Raw genomic sequence first — 16,542 nt, 5'->3', positions numbered from 1 at the left:
TCCCTTAGCCTCATTCCCTTGGTAGTGAGTGTTTGGTGGAAACACGGACTCAAGAAAATATACAGACATCTGGGGGATATACAGGTCTCGTACAATAAATAATTAGACATAAATAGGTTAAACAAATAAACTGTTAAAGGGGACACCATCTGGAACAAACACAGGTAATATAGAAAAGAGCATGAGATGGGAGTCAACATTATCAAATTGCCCGGCTTTACCAGGAAACCTTATAAGAAAAATAGAATTTGATATAAGGGACCAAGAATAAATTGAGCAAAAGGAGGTAGATGGAAGAAAGTGGGCCAAAGCCCAAAGGCCAGTGTTCATGTCAACCTCTTTCTCACAGACTAGGCAAGAAGAATCAGATCATTGTTGACAAATGATGGAACCACAAATTGTCAAGTGCTTTGTTACTTGAATGTGGAGAAACCTGAATAGTCCTTCTCAGTTCTTGAGCAGTTGCTAACCATCAAAACCATATGAATACAGGCCAGCTTCATGGGCATTCATGTGAAGATGTACAAGAGCCTGTGTTCAGAAAGCCTACACCTGGGCCAATGTTCTATTGTCACTGTGTTGAAATTCATTTTTGTACATGGAACCCCACAGATTATGTAGCTGGGCCTAGCTGCAGCCACTGTTCTCTCCCTTTCATTAGATATATGAAGGCTGTGTTTTCACACATCTCAAAGCTGACATCTCAATGCTGACAGTCTGGTAGACTAAGGGGAAGGGGAGACTGGGGTAGGTTGTGTGGATTGCCAAAGTAGAAGTTACTTGTCTTACTCTCGCATCTTGACCATGCTAGCACCTCTTCCACACACCATTGCTCTCCGCCTTGTGACTACTGGGGGGGGGGGGGCTTGAGTTCATTCAGCTTCCCCTCTCCATAAGTCTTTCAACGATCATATAAACTTTGACCATTGCTGAGAAAGATCCATTTTGGACAATGTTTTCAGAGATACAACTACTTCTCAATCCTCTTTCGCCTCCTCTTCCCTCTGGTCCCAATGTCTGTAATCTCAAGAAAATTTAATTTCTCTAAATCTTTGCTTCCCTATGTATAAAAGAGAGATAGTCATGTCTAGCTTAGAAATCTTACAATGATCCAAAGAGGATAATGTACTTAAAGGTAATTAACTCAGTAGCCAGGATAATAGATCTGTTCTTCCATGATTGTTCTACCTCCTTCCCTCCCTCATTCCCTCCTTCTTTCTCTTATATTCCCTCCTATTCTTTTACTTTTTTCTTCCTTCTGTGAAAACATGTTAGGTCTAGGATATTTTGACTGCTGATTTTCCTCAAAAGAATTTTCTTAGTGTGGTGGGCATGAATATAGGTAATATTGAGGAAAGTAAGAAACATAAGAATCAAAATTAGAACAGATTCTCATTTGGATTTCCACAGTGGAGGAGGAAAGTGAGAGCTCTCTCACCAGAAGCTGGGAACCACCATACCTGAGTTCTTTAAGACATAAAAAATACAGGATCTCTCTCTTTTTTTATGTAATTGTGTTTGACTAAATTCTTCAATATACATTGCCTTATGATTAGCAGGAAATAAGTACCAAGATGCTCAGAAGGGAAGAAGAGATTATGGCCCTGATGAAGACAGAGTTCATTAACAGATGTCAGAAGGGCTTCATAATGTCATAGTGTTATTCTCAGAAAACATTAGTAAGTTTTCATCTCCTTGCTTGTCTTATTGTTGTATGTCATATCATTGGGAAACAAATTTTTTCATCAATTTGAAGATACATAGACAAATAGATCCATAATTTCCTTTAATTTTTTCCCTACTTCATCTGTTGGATTCAGAACACCCACTCGCCTAGTCTGACTAGTTACCCCTTACCACTTAAATTTACTCTTTGTGGAAAATTTTATCTATGACTTGACCTCGTGTAGCTCAGATCGTTGGCTCCAGAACTTAGAAGCAGGGGGTACAAAAAAAAAAAAAAAAAAAAGCAAGGGGGACAGAGTTTCTTTTTTATTATCATTTTATTATTTTGTTATCAATTTAATGAAAATTTTATGGTTATAATGATAACCATTATCATTTTTCATTTGAGTATAGTTGACATAAAATGCTATATAAGTTTCAGGTGTACAACACAGAAATTCAGAAACCCTATACATTATACTATGCTCACTACAAGTATAACTACCATCTGTCCCCATATATTGCTATTACAATACCATATTACTTATGCTATGACTTTTATTCTTGTGACCTATTCATTCCATAACTGGAAGCTTCTATTTCCCACTCACCTTCACCCATTTTGCCCATTCCCCCAGTCTCTTCTTCTCTGGAAACCATCAGGTTGTTCTTTGTATTTGTAGGTCTGATTCTACTTGTTATTTGTTTATTCTTTTTTTGTTTGTTTGTTATTTATACTCCACCTATAAGTGAAATCATATGGTATTTGTATTTCTTTATCTGACTTATTCCATTCAGCATAACAACCTCTAGGTCCATCCATGTTGTCACAAATGGCAAGATCTCATCCTTTTCTTTGGCTCAGTAATATTCCATTGTATATATATCATATCCTCTTTATCCATTCATTTGGATAAAGTAACTGTTGGGTTGTTTTCATATCTTGACTATTGTGAATAATGCTGCAACAAAGAGTTTCTTGTTTTTAAATCTTCCAGTCCCTAAACTATTCATTTCTGATCCCAAAGCAATTGTAGACATAAGATGGTTTTGAATCAGAAACACTGTCTGGGACAGTATAGGTTCTCAAGACTGAAAATGGGAAGTTCTGAAGAGTCCCTTCTTCAGTTTCAGGTGAAAATAGGGCTGGAGACTGACAGGAGAAAGAAACTCAAAAGAACAAATTTATTGCATTCTGATAGAAGGCTGGAAACAATCCTTCCTTTTAAGTGTATTTTTTTCCCTTTCCCAAGTATTAAATGTAGAAAAGGAACTCAGGTGGAATTCAGCCCCATGAATACCTTGGGTGGGGAGAACAGGAGATGACACAAAGAGAAACGAATGAAAAAGCTTGAGGATTGGTATTCTGATCTGTTGAAGACTTTTTGGAATAGACTGAATTTATTTCACTATGGCTTATAGAGACTCTAGTAGGACTGACAAACCTACCATCCATCTTTATTTCTAGTTTCTTCATTTGAAATGATACACAACCAGTTTCTAATCACCTGTATCTTCGATTATTCACTATATCATAGCAATCATAGTGACTTTGTTGGAGTCCACCTTCTTGATGGAATTGGATCACATCTAATTCTTGAGGGAATTAGATTACATTAAATTATCCCTTTCCCTCATTCAACATTAATTGCAAAGAAATGCAACAGTAAACTACAGACACAAGAGTTATGTGGCATTGCATATTATAACCTGGCCTGGAAATTGTGCCTGCACTAGGAACTTAACAAAGTGTCTACTTTATTAAGTTATTTAGAGTGGCTTTCTTTTGAAGGAGGGAGTTCAAGGCTACTCATAAGTGGACAATGGAATATGTAGCTGGGAGAATCAAACCATAGTTTATCACTGTGTTAGAGATTATAAAAGCTCCATTGCTGGAAATTTCTTTCAAAAACCATCACTGACAAAGTTCATTACAATTTTTCCCCCAGCTTCAAAAAAATAATATTGCTTCATTCACAAGGAAAAAGATAGATACTGAAACAAACTGAGTCTCTTCAATCTCTTAATGTGTATTTACTAGGATTTTAAAATAGGATCATTAAGGACTGACTTATTACATGGGGAGTAACAGGAGAAAAGATAATTTTCCTGTAATTTCAAAATAAATCATAATTCCAGATGGACTATTTCCTTGTTTGAATTAAATTGATTTTGACAGCAAATGCCAGTTTTGGCTTAGAGAAACCACTGCTTTCCTACCTGTTCCTTTCGCTGCTTCTCTTGGGACTTGATCTGATTGACTTAGATATTTGGTTCACCCAGTAGGGCTGGTAGTGTTGAGTTACAGCTTCAGCTTTGCTTTCAGAAGGCCCCTGGCCTTCTAAGCATTCCTTGCTTGAAAGTTCTTACTTCATTAAGTTTGTCAGTGTGCCAAATATTCAAGGTACCATACCACATCCTGTTAGGAAAAATCTCCATTGTTCAGTTTCATGTTCACTACTACATGGGAAGCAAATGATCCGAATTATATTCTATTACCACCAAATAACAAACCCTATGTGATACAGAATTTTCACTCTCGGAAGACAGATTACTTTCCAGTAAATCCAAGGAGATTCTGTTATGTTTTTCTTCTTTTCAAAAGTGTTCCATTAACTTCCAGAAATTCATGTTGACCAGTGGTCAGGGATAATTCAACAACAGATGGGAGAGAGAGAGTTTTCTGGTGACAGAAGGGTATTGTGAAGGATGAGATTAAAGGCCTACCCATGTGTCAAGACCTCACATGCTCACAAGCAAGGGAGCGTGACTAAAGGGGCCTAAATAAAGTGACTGCCTAAACCAGCACTATTAACCCACCTGAGTGGGAATGTTATTCAATTAACCCATACAAGACATCAAACTAAAAGTAAGTAGTAAGTCTAGTGAATCTCATTGGGTCACCAAATTCATCACCGGTTGAATCAAATTCATGTATATGTATCTTCCTACCTTTGTGAGAGAGAGTCCCTTAGTTTTTATTTCATATGTAGAATTCTTAGAATGCTTGGGAACAAATTTCAAAAGAAAAAGAAAAACAACATTTGTAAAACACCACAATTTTTGTAGAGAAGACTGAGAAGCACTTTTAAATAGGAGCTTGAGATTGTGTCTCAATAAATCAATCATTTTAAAATTAAGCTATTGTGCCCAGTCTTTGATGGGAACACTGACTTAAGTCTAGAGTTCCCTATGAAAATCTTCTGTCATTTATAGTAGATAGCAAATATTTAAATTTAACTTAATAAATTTTTAGTATTATTTCCAAAAGTGAAATGTATAGTCAACATTGTAATACTTTTTGGACATAAAGTGAGAAATTAAATATGTGTTATACACATATAATTATTTATTTTATTAGTGCAGTATCATATTGTCTCCTAGAACAACATAACAACATGTATCACTGAACAAACTGACCATCTTTCTTACTCAGTTAAAGCCAGCACCTAAATTAAAGATGTTACTGTCACTCGTTCATTTGTCCCTGAGCAGATCTTTGTAAGTTTATGTATTCATTTGCCCCTCCTTTTAGGAAATCCCTACTGATTCCTCCTATGGAGGAATTCTAGGCTCTTCCTTCCCAAACCAGACTGCATCTGGATTGTCTCTGCTATGGCTCTGGCGCCTGAGGAGGCCAAAACCTTGACCTCAAAGAGACTGCAGGCTTTGAAGCACGACAGAGCATCTGGGCTGTCTCAGGGGCCTAGCAGGCCTAACGATTGTGACAATGTCACTTTTCCACTAAAATGAACATAAATCCAGCTCTAACATCTTTTCCATCATGTTAATTAACATGTATCAATGCATGTATCTTTCCAACAATGCAAACTGAAGAATGATCTTGCAATTGTGTGCATTCTATCGGCCTCGGGAATTTGGAAAGTTAGAGGTCCCATTAATTCATCAATACTTTTCCTTGACCCGCTTTCACAGAGGACATCAAAGCAACCAGGAATGTGCTTATATGTGTATAATGTATAAAAGTATAATGTATACAAATATATATGACACCTTAAACTCATCCTATAATGAGATATTAAGCTATCTTTCTACATCTCTAAATAAACAGATACATAGGAACTTATTTACTCCTCTGCAATCATAAACATTGTCTATTTTATTCATTGCCGTATCACCAGAATTTAGAAGTTTAGAATGGTGTGAAGCACGGTAAGTGCTTAATAAATATTTCTTCATTAAATCCTTATCTTATGTAATTTTCTAAAAACAATACAAATTCCCATATGTGTAATTATAGATGTATTTATGTGTGTATATGTGTATATATATATGTATATGTATGTATATATATATACTGTTGACCCTTGAGTAATGAAAATTAGGGTCACTGACCCCTGTGCAGTTGAAAATTAGTGTATAACATTTGACTCCCCCCAAATCTCAACTACTAATAGCCTAATGTTGACAGGAAGCCTTAGCAATAACATAAACAGTTGATTAATGGCATATTTTATATGTTATGTGTATTATACACTGTATTCTTACAACAAAGTAATGTAGAGAAAAGAAAATGTTCTTAAAATCATAAGAAAGAGAAAATATATTTACAGTACTGTACTGCATTTATCAAAATAAATTCATGTATAAATGGACTCAGTTCAAACTCATGTTCAGTAAATACATATAATATATATGTATATATTAAGCTCTTCTAAATATGAATATTTGAGCATATTAAATAAGCAAGGCTTTCTGTTTGCAGTGCCAAGCACCTGTATTACAAGTAAAAGCATTAGTGTTTTGTTTTGTTTGTGTCATTTGATTTCATTTGGTTTTTGTATTCAGCCTTAAACCATGGCATTCTCTTTCATCTTTAGAGAAAATCTGAAAGTATGAAGCCTTGTCTTGTGGGACAGTGAAAGGACCAATAGTCAGACAATTCCATCCCCCTAAGCACAGTTGATGGATTCACAAATGGTTTCCTGATCAAAGCTGGATCTGTCTGGCATCTTTCAGAGAGAGGTAAAGGCAGAGACGGGGGCAGGCCGAGGTCAGGCTCTTTCAGGTGATTTGACCTACAAGCCATAGGTCTAAGGAACGGAAGTAAAATCCTTCCACCCAATCCTTCCACCCACCTGAGAACTGAGGAAGTCAAGGGAACCAGTCATAGTGAGAAGGAAAAAGGAAACAGGTCTGTTGAGAGAAATGTGGAAAATAGAATCTGATCGCTTTCTGAACTCTCTTTCCAAGGGCTATGTTTTAGCCCTGTCTCCTGCAACCTTAAAAAAGTATCTAATGTATTTTGCTGAAGATAAATTTCTATTACTGCTAGGAAAGGAATTATAAATCAGTCAGTTCACATACACATACATGCACACTCACCCACACACAGACATACAGTGTTTCCCAAAAGGATTTGAAGTGGCTATATCACAAATAAAATAAAGTATAAAAATACTTAAAAGATTAAAAACAGAATTGGGGTGCCTGGGTGACATAGTCAGTTGAGTCTCTGACTCTTGGTTTCGGCTCAGGTTATGATCTCAGGGTTGTGAGATCAAGCCCTGCATGGGCCGGCACTCAGCTCAGAATCTGCTTGGCATTCTCTCTTCCTTCTCCCTCCCCCACCTCTGTCTCTCAAATAAATAAATAAATCTTAAAACACACACACACACACACACGTTAAAAAAGAAGAGCCAAATAATATGAAGGCCTGAGAATGAAGGAAATTATGATGCCAAATTTAGAAAATCCCAAGCAATCACCTCTAAGCTTCCTAGATGTCAAAGTAAAGAGGAGAAAAAGCTGCAGAATACCCGTTGCTCATTGAAAGTAAACACTGCAATTCAGCACAGTTAAACAAAAAAAGTATACTTTGAAGGAAACTGTGTGGGTATTTTTACATATAGCACTATATAATACAATGTATAACATTATTCATAGTACATATAGATGGATATCTCCATTTCAGATATCTCCATATTTTATATTGACTTTTGACTAAATTCTGTAGCATATAGTTAAGATGCATTTCAAAGAGATAAAAAAGAAAAAAACAATGTCAGAGTCAAAACCCGAAAGTACAGTTTATTATTTATATATGGGACCAGCCTAAATGATTTTGAAGAATGATGGTTGAAACTGCTTAAAAACCAGAACAAGATTTATAATTCACCCCTAGTAAATAGTCTTCTTGCATATTTTCATGTTATCTTTGATTTCATTTCCCCTTTTATGTCAGGTTTCTTCCTCTACTTACTTCAAATTTTACTTGATCTTGTTATACTTTCTATGTTTATAAAGTCATCTGAAATTCTTCCCAGAACTACATGGAATGTGCATGTATACATAAGTACATATATGCATAAGTAGACCAGCAGAGAACAGGAAGTACTCTGAACTAATCCCCACATAGTTTGTTAGATTAACAAGTGTTCTCCACTTTTTCTGTAAAACATCTAGCTTTTAGCCAATGTACACTCACACTCCTACTGAAAGCTAACTTTGCATTATGCTGGTAAACATTTGTCTTGAGTCATATATGAAATTTATGTCACTTGTGTTTTTTCTAAAGCAGGCTTCGTCATATAGCCTTGTTATTTTAACAATATAGGTAACTGAACTGTATTCATGCTTATGAAATGAGAATGTGAAAAGAGATTATATCTAAAAATTAATAGGTTTAAGGCTTCAGAAAGTCTTGAAACATGGAGCTTAAAAAAGAAGCTATCAAATTTTCAGAATATACCTAAAATCCAGTTTATTCTCTCCAGTTCCACTGGTACCAGCCTGGCCAAAGCCAGTATTTTTGTCTGGATTACTAAATAGCCTCCTCACTGGTAATCCTGTTCCTTCTCTTTTGACTTTGAACCTATTCTCAGCATAGCTGTTAGGGCCTTTGCACTGGCTGATCCTTTTTCTGGAGGGCTCTTCCCTACATAGTCATATAACTGATTCAACACTCAAATGTTTGTTCAATGCCAACTTACCAAGTCTACCTGACCTGTCTGGTAAGACTGCAAACACTTCCCCATGTTCTTGGTCGGTAGAAACCAGACTATGGCTTCCCTGGGAGCATTCTGTTATCTGGTATATCCCAAGTACCTAAAAAGTAGATTCTTAATAAATATTAGCTGAGTTAATGAGTGAAAGGTAGAAAAGGCAGCTGTGAAATGTTAAGTAAATGAACTGATGAATACTAAATCAACTTATGAAAACCAGTAGTTTTTCTACCAGCAGTAACAAATTAGAGAAATACCTTTAAAAAAAATTTATGATAACCATAAAATTATGAGAAATTTGTTTAGCTATGAGTTTGAAAGACTTCCATGAATGAAATTTTAAAATGAAAAAATGGACAAAAAGATCATCCAAATTGAGATACTTACATCAATTCTCCCTCTAAATCAATCTGTAATGCAACCCCAATACAAATCAGGACTTGCCCTACTATGTATTAAGTCTTACTATAAAGGCATAGATCAGAGCAAAAACAAAACAAAGCAAAACTATTATTGTAATATTGCCAGCAGAAGACCAAAGGATCAATGGTACAGAATAGAAAACTCAGGGAAGACTCTTAATTTACATTAAAGTTGGCACAACAAATTAACTGGAGAGAACATGTTGCTTAGAAAATAAAGTTTAGAAAACTGATTCACTATTTGAGAAAAATCCAAAGAACAACAACAACAACAGCAGCAACAAAACTCACCATGTGTTTCTACATAACACAACAAGTAATATGGACAGAGAGGAATTAAAAGGTTAAAGTGAAAGATAAAACTATATATTTAATATTAAAAATTAGACAATAATTTTAAGGACAAAGAAGGACTTCTTAAAACCTCAAAATCCTCTACCAAAAGTAAAATAAGAGAATGTGATTACATGAAAAAAATACGGTGTCTGGCCAATGTAAAACTCCATGAATAAACAGACAGATGAAAGGTATTGGCAATCTCTAAAACTGACAAAGGACTAATCTTTGTAATAAAACAAAAATATCTGTGAAAAATAGCCAGGCTAAAAAAAAACAAAAACCAAAACAACAACAACAACAACAACAAAAATCTGTGAATCAATCAGAAAATTATAGCATCTTCAAAGGCAAATGAGCAAAAGATGTGAAAAGGCAATTTACAGAAGAGGAAACATGAACAATTACCATGTTTATGAAGACATACACAAACTTATTAGTAAAAGAAGAAATGTGATTTAAAATAGGATCCACTTGACTTAATGACTGATGACAAGCCATGCTGATTTCATATATTTTCCCTGATATGACATAATGAGAAAGGAGCTTCATCTCTGTGGTATTCTTCCCAAACCCCAAAATCAAGTCTAATAAGGTGAACACATCAGATAAGCCCGCATGCTAGAGCATTCTACAAAATACATGACCAATGCTCTTCAAAAATCTCAAGGTCATGAAAAACAAGGAAAGACTGAGAAACCAAAATGCGTAGGAGGAGACTTGGGAACCTCATTACTAAATGCAGTGCAGAGTTCTAGAATCCTGGAACAGAAAAATGACCTCAGTGGAAAAATGTGAGCTCTAAATAAAGTCTCTTGCTTAGTTAATAGGTTTGTGCCAGTATTGGCCACTTAGTTTTGACAAATATATTATTGTTATACTAACATTAGGGGAAACTGAACAAAGGATGCATAGGAATTATCTATATATCTTTGTAACTTTTATGTAAATCTAAAATTATTCCAAAATTTAAAAGATTTTTAAAAAGAAAAATGAAATACCCCTTTGTATATATCTGACTGACAAAATTTAAAGCCCTCAAGCATTCAAACTGTTGGAGATGATGAACTCTTGTCTACCACTCTTAGAATTATAGACTGGCAAAGGTACTCTGGAGAGAAATATGATATCTCCTATATGCCAATAATTTCTCTCCTATGAGGAAAAAAGTCTCATACCAACAAAAGGAGATGTGATATTTATGTACATCTTAATATAACAATGTTGTTTGTAGTGGTGAGGGCCCATTACTGGAGTACTGAATATACAAAGCATAATGGAGTCACATCAAGGAGTCCAAGTAGCATTAGAAGTGGCAGACAAATTAGCATGCAATGTAAATGTAGTGCTGAATGAAAGAAGAAACAAAATGAGATACACTGCAATTTATAAGATAGCATACAAAATAACATACATTTTACATGAACACTTACAACAATTAAACACATTAGAATGTGTTCATTAGAATGGCTGCCATTACACTAATCACATCAGAATGGAGAGAAACACAAGATTAACAAATGGGTATTCATGCCAATCATGCAAACAATAAAGTGACATTAAGTAAAACAATGATAATGGTGGACCACAAAATAAATAGTATGATTTACTCAACTCACTATACTAATTTTTTTTTTTTTTTTTTTTAGGGTGGTTGGGTTATGGACATTGGGGAGGGTATGTGCTATGGTGAGTGCTGTGAAGTGTGTAAACCTGTCAATTCACAGACTTGTATCCCTGGGGCTAATAATGCATTATATGTTAATAAAAAGCTAAAAATTTAAAAAAGAAAATTTTAAGTCTGCAAAGTCTGAGATATTCTACTCAAATTATTTTGCAATTGCCCTTAGTTTTGTTTTGTTTTCATTTTTACAAAACTGAAATTGGATATCAAATAATGTACTATAGGTTCATTTTAACAGGAAAGATTACCTCAAACTCCATCCAAAGTATTATAAGCAAAGACCCCACATCTAAAGTTTAGCAAATAAGTGCTTATGTTTTAGGTTAAAATATGTTTTAAGTTATATTTTTAAATTATGTATGTATTATTTTTTAAATAAATCCCCATTCTATCTGTATATTTCAATTACCTCATGAACAACTGGTCACTACTATCCTTGAATAAAGATATTCTAGAGTATATATGATGAAGTGATTCACTTATCCCATAAATTACCCTACTCAACAAACATCATTTGCTTTATATGGGCTTGAATTTGTGGTTCTGGGGCTCACAAAAGTAAGATCATTAGGTAGGTGATGGCTTTAGTGTTCTTTATCATTAACTGAGAGACAAATGTGATCCAGAACAGCCCTTTATAAACTTAACATACACTTGCATCAACAGGGAATCTCCCTGATATGAGGAAGTGGTGATACAACATGGAGGCTTAAGTGGGTAGAAGAAGAATAAATGAAACAAGATGGGATTGGGAGGGAGACAAACCATAAGTGACTCTTAATCTCACAAAACAAACTGAGGGTTGCCGGGGGGAGGGGGTTTGGGAGAAGGGGGTGGGATTATGGACATTGGGGAGGGTATGTGATTTGGTGAGTGCTGTGAAGTGTGTAAACCTGGTGATTCACAGACCTGTACCCCTGGGGATAAAAATATATGTTTATAAAAAATAAAAAATTAAAAAAAAAAAAGTAAAAACTCAAATTCTGATACAGTAGTTTTTGGAGTAGTTTGAGATTCAGCATTTCTAACAAGTTCTGAATAGTACCAACACTGATGGTCCATGGAGCACATTTTGTGTAGTAAAGGTCCCAAATGACATGATAAATTTTTCAAAACCACATGTGTAGTTATTTAAGTACTTGAACAAATATACAACTGAATCCCTGAAATTCAATAGCATGGATCTAGACGTGATACCCAAACCTGCATAATTTTTGGAAAATATACTAATCAAGCAGATATTCATCAGTGTTATAAAAATATTTCTGTATTTATTTTCAATTTTATTTCCACTATAGTGTGTAAGAAATAAAATGTATCAGGGTGCCTGGGTGGCTCAGTGGGTTAAAGCCTCTGCCTTCAGCTCAGGTCATGATCCCAGGGTCTTGGGATTGAGCCCCGCATCAGGCTCTCTGCTCAGCAGCGAGGCTGCTTTCCCCTCTCTCTCTCTCTGCCTCCCTCTCTGCCAACTTGTGATCTCTGTCTGCCAAATAAATAAATAAAATCTTGAAAAAAAAGAAAAGAAATAAAATGTATCTGTCCCCCAAAATGAAATAAGTTAAATTGTAAGATGGATTCACTGCTACGTATCTGACTGCTGGAAGAAATCTGGCCCAAGTTAATTTATTTTTCTCCTAATTAATATTTAGTCCCTCCCATCTCACCCATACAAACTGAATAACAGTTCAAATTATTTTCAATGACAGTCCTAGAATATAAATAATAAGGTCATGCTCTCGGAATACAGAAGGACACCATTCTCTTTGTTGGCTCTTAAAAAAGGATAGATATACATGAAATTCATATGTTCTTATGTAAATGCAAATATCTTTTAACTTACCAATAGCAAAGACATTTTTAACTGAGCAGCAAATGATTTATGCAAAGAAAATATGATTTATGAATGTTAGTTTTTCTTCACTGTGTTTTCCATTAGGAAACATTCACTGTTTAGCTATAACATGCATGCTGGTTAATTCCTTCCCAAGACATTTATTGCTATTTTGCAGATGGACAAATTATAAATCATAAATTCACCTATACATAATTCTACCAGCATACTGAAACCAACATTAAAGAAATGGTAATTGAATTTGTTTAAATATTAAAAAGTTAACTGTCACTTTCTTTAATTTAATGAGTTTCTTACAGGATCTTAATCTGTGCAATGTTAGGCTTTTCTTTGTTTTTATTATAAGGTGTAATTTTTAAAAAACTTGACTTGCTGCTCTATAAGTATTTCATTTACACAGGTTACCATTTCAGTAGTTCAACAGTAATTAATGGTTGACATAATGAACCTAAATACATATGATTATAGGATTTTCAACTTGTAATTACATTGCCTAATTAGGAAATTATGATTCAAATGAAATAATTATGAAAGGTGAAGACTTTAAAATAAAATCTATACTAAAGTATTCTTTGTTTACTTAGAACATGTGATTAGCAAAATTATATAGTATTTTCTTCTTCCCAATTTGCATTTTTGAAGGAAAGCAAATAACATGTGCTCCACACTGATCTTTCCTTGCAAGGTTAGGGAGAGCCCATACTCCTCAAGAAGGTGGAAGAGATCAATCTCATTCTCAGTTTTCTTTTTCAGAAGAATGTGGCAGAGTAGAAATCAGAAAGAGCACTATTGTCAGAAAGTAGCATTATAGCTTCAGTAGACTTATACCCACTTTTCTCTTTTGACTCCAGGGTTCAACACATAACTGAGACTCCTAAAATTAACCACTAAACAAGGGGCACCTGGGTGGCTCAGTCAGTTAAGCATCTGCATTGGACTCATGTCATGATCTCAGGAGCCTGGGATCAGAGGCCCGAGTCAGGCTCCCTGCTGGGAGTCTACTTCTCTTTCTGACCCTCCCCCTACTCAGGCACATGCTCTCGCTCTCTCTCTCTCTCTCAAATAAATAAAAATCTTAAGAAAAATGAAAACTAAACAAATCATGTATATAGAGTGTGATGAAGAGAGAGAAACATTTGCTATTAATAATTTACCTTAGTTGCTATATGAAGGAGTCACTCAACTCTTGACCACTTCCTATATGGAAGAGAACCAGCACAAAATGGCATTAATGAAGGTCTTAACTTCATTATTCTTCCGTCCTGGTGTTCCCAACAGAGACCCAGGAAAGATGCTCCATTTCCTTTTGCACAAAAGCTTATCAGTTTACATTCATATAACAATAATATCCATCTCATCATTTGTTAAGAATCAAATAAGAGGGTATTTTAGATTCCTGGACCTAGATCCCATGTTGAAGAGAGTTCCCCTTCACACAACCCTAAGCAATTCTCAGACACAAGAAGGGTGACAAGATTTCAACTCAATTCTGACAAAGATAGCATCAGATTCCACAGGGTAAGGATTCATTCCTACAAGATTGTCCCTCTCTTTGGCCAGCCAGAGATGGAGTTTTCAGTGACCTCCTACTTAAGCTCAATTAATTTGCTAGAATGGCTTGCAAAACTCAAGGAAACATGTACCTACATTTACCAGTTTATTAAAGGATGTGATAAAGGATATGAATCAATAGCCAGATAAAGAGATATATAGAGAGAAGTCCTGAATAAAGAAACCTTTGTCCTTGTGAAGCTTGAGAACTGGCTTAGTGTCATGTGAGAGTGTTCTGATTCCCCAAGCATGGAAACTACCCACCCCCAAAAGAAAAGGACCAAAAAGTTCTTGGGTTTTTATGGAGACTTGGTTGACAAAATCATTAACCATTGGCCGTTAGTTGATTCAACCTCTAGCCTTTCTACTACTTCTGGATCTACTTTATATCTTATGTACTGAAAGAGGGTTGGACTGAAAGTCCAACTGCTTTGCATCTTATGTACTATAAGAAGGTTGGACTGAAAGTTCCAACCCTCTAATCACAGAGTTGGTCCTCCTGGCAACTAACCCTTGCCTTTGGATGGGGTCTAAAAGTCACCTTCATTCATAACAAGACATCCATTTCACCTTTATGGCTCTGAAGCATTTCTAGTGACTGGATAAAAATCAAATGTATCTGAGAATTATATATTTGGTCATCTGAAAGACCAAATATGTATTTCTTATAAATCATTATATGACAGGAGGTATTTGTGAAATACTTTGGAGCTGTAAAGGGTTATGAAATATAAAGGACTTTTGTTATTTTCATTAAAGTCCACAGCTGCCATATGATGAGATTAAATGCATTTCAATCCATCATGTCTTCTGAACTACTGACATCTTCCAGGAAAAATGTTTGCTATATTGAAATGTACTTTTCCCCACATATACCCAGCCTGGAGAAAGTACTCATTCCCTTCTCTGTGCTCTGATAACACATTGTTTATTTCTCATTTTGCATTTCAGCTTGTTGTGAAATGTATAGGTCTTGTAGGATAGGTTGAGAGCTCCTTGAGTACAGAGATCACATTTTTTATTTTTTGAGAGCTCCTTGAGTACAGAGATCACATTTTTTATTTCTATTCATTAGTGCCCATTAAAGTATCTGTTACATGGTAAGTATCTAACACATTTTGTTGAATATGTGAATAAATGATAAATAATGAATTAAGATTTCCATAGATAGCTGAGTAGTGTTCTATACCTAAACTTTTATGGATTTGCAGCTAGAGTCATCCAAAAGTCATAAAAGTAATGAGAATCAAAGCAGGATTTAAATCCTATGTCTAAATTAAACTTATCCCTGCTACACAAAACAAAGGCTGAATTTCTATGATCTAAATTACAAAATCTGGCCACAGCTCCACTATTTTAAACAAAATCACAGATAAAAGTCTTCATAGGAAATACACATACACACATACACATACACACACATCAGTTTTACTTTACCTTCTATGGAAATTAATAAAATGTGTTCTTACTGTACTTATTCTTTCCAGCATCTCTATTCGTGAGTAATCAACAGTGGCACAGAAAGTATTTTGGGACAGACACGAATCTAACCATGGGCCAGGTTGGTAATCTATCACAGTTGTTATAGTACATAAGATGCAAAGCAGATCCAAACCATCAGAGGCTTTAGTGGAAATTGTTAAGCAGGGATCAGATGATTATCCAGCAGGAGACAGGTTTAGCTCGAAGAGTCACTGAAACCATATCTCTAGTCATTTTTTAAAATGTGTTTCTAGAATGCAGTCCTTGAGACTTAATTTTCTTAAGTGCCAACATAATTTAGTCCAACCCACTCAGAAGTGAGCACTTTTTCCTATGAACACTTTCTAGTTTCTGGTATAATTCTTTTAAGATTTCTGTATCAGAAATAGCTGATGCTGTATCATGGAAGGAAATCTTTCTTAAAAGAAAAACTTCTGTAAGTACAATTCCTAGTTTTTCCAAAATGTGGATGTCATTACTGTTGAGAAATACTTTTACATCATATTCCTTTATGACCATATGGAGAAAAATAAACTCTATAGACTGAAATTATGACTCAGTGGGGCATCTGAATACTACACTGTC

The sequence above is a fragment of the Mustela putorius genome, unplaced genomic scaffold, assembly GCF_011764305.1.
Source record: "Mustela putorius furo isolate JIRA1106 unplaced genomic scaffold, ASM1176430v1.1 tig00000450_pilon_pilon_pilon, whole genome shotgun sequence".
Taxonomy (NCBI): domain Eukaryota; kingdom Metazoa; phylum Chordata; class Mammalia; order Carnivora; family Mustelidae; genus Mustela; species Mustela putorius.
Note: the sequence above shows the minus strand (reverse complement) of the source record.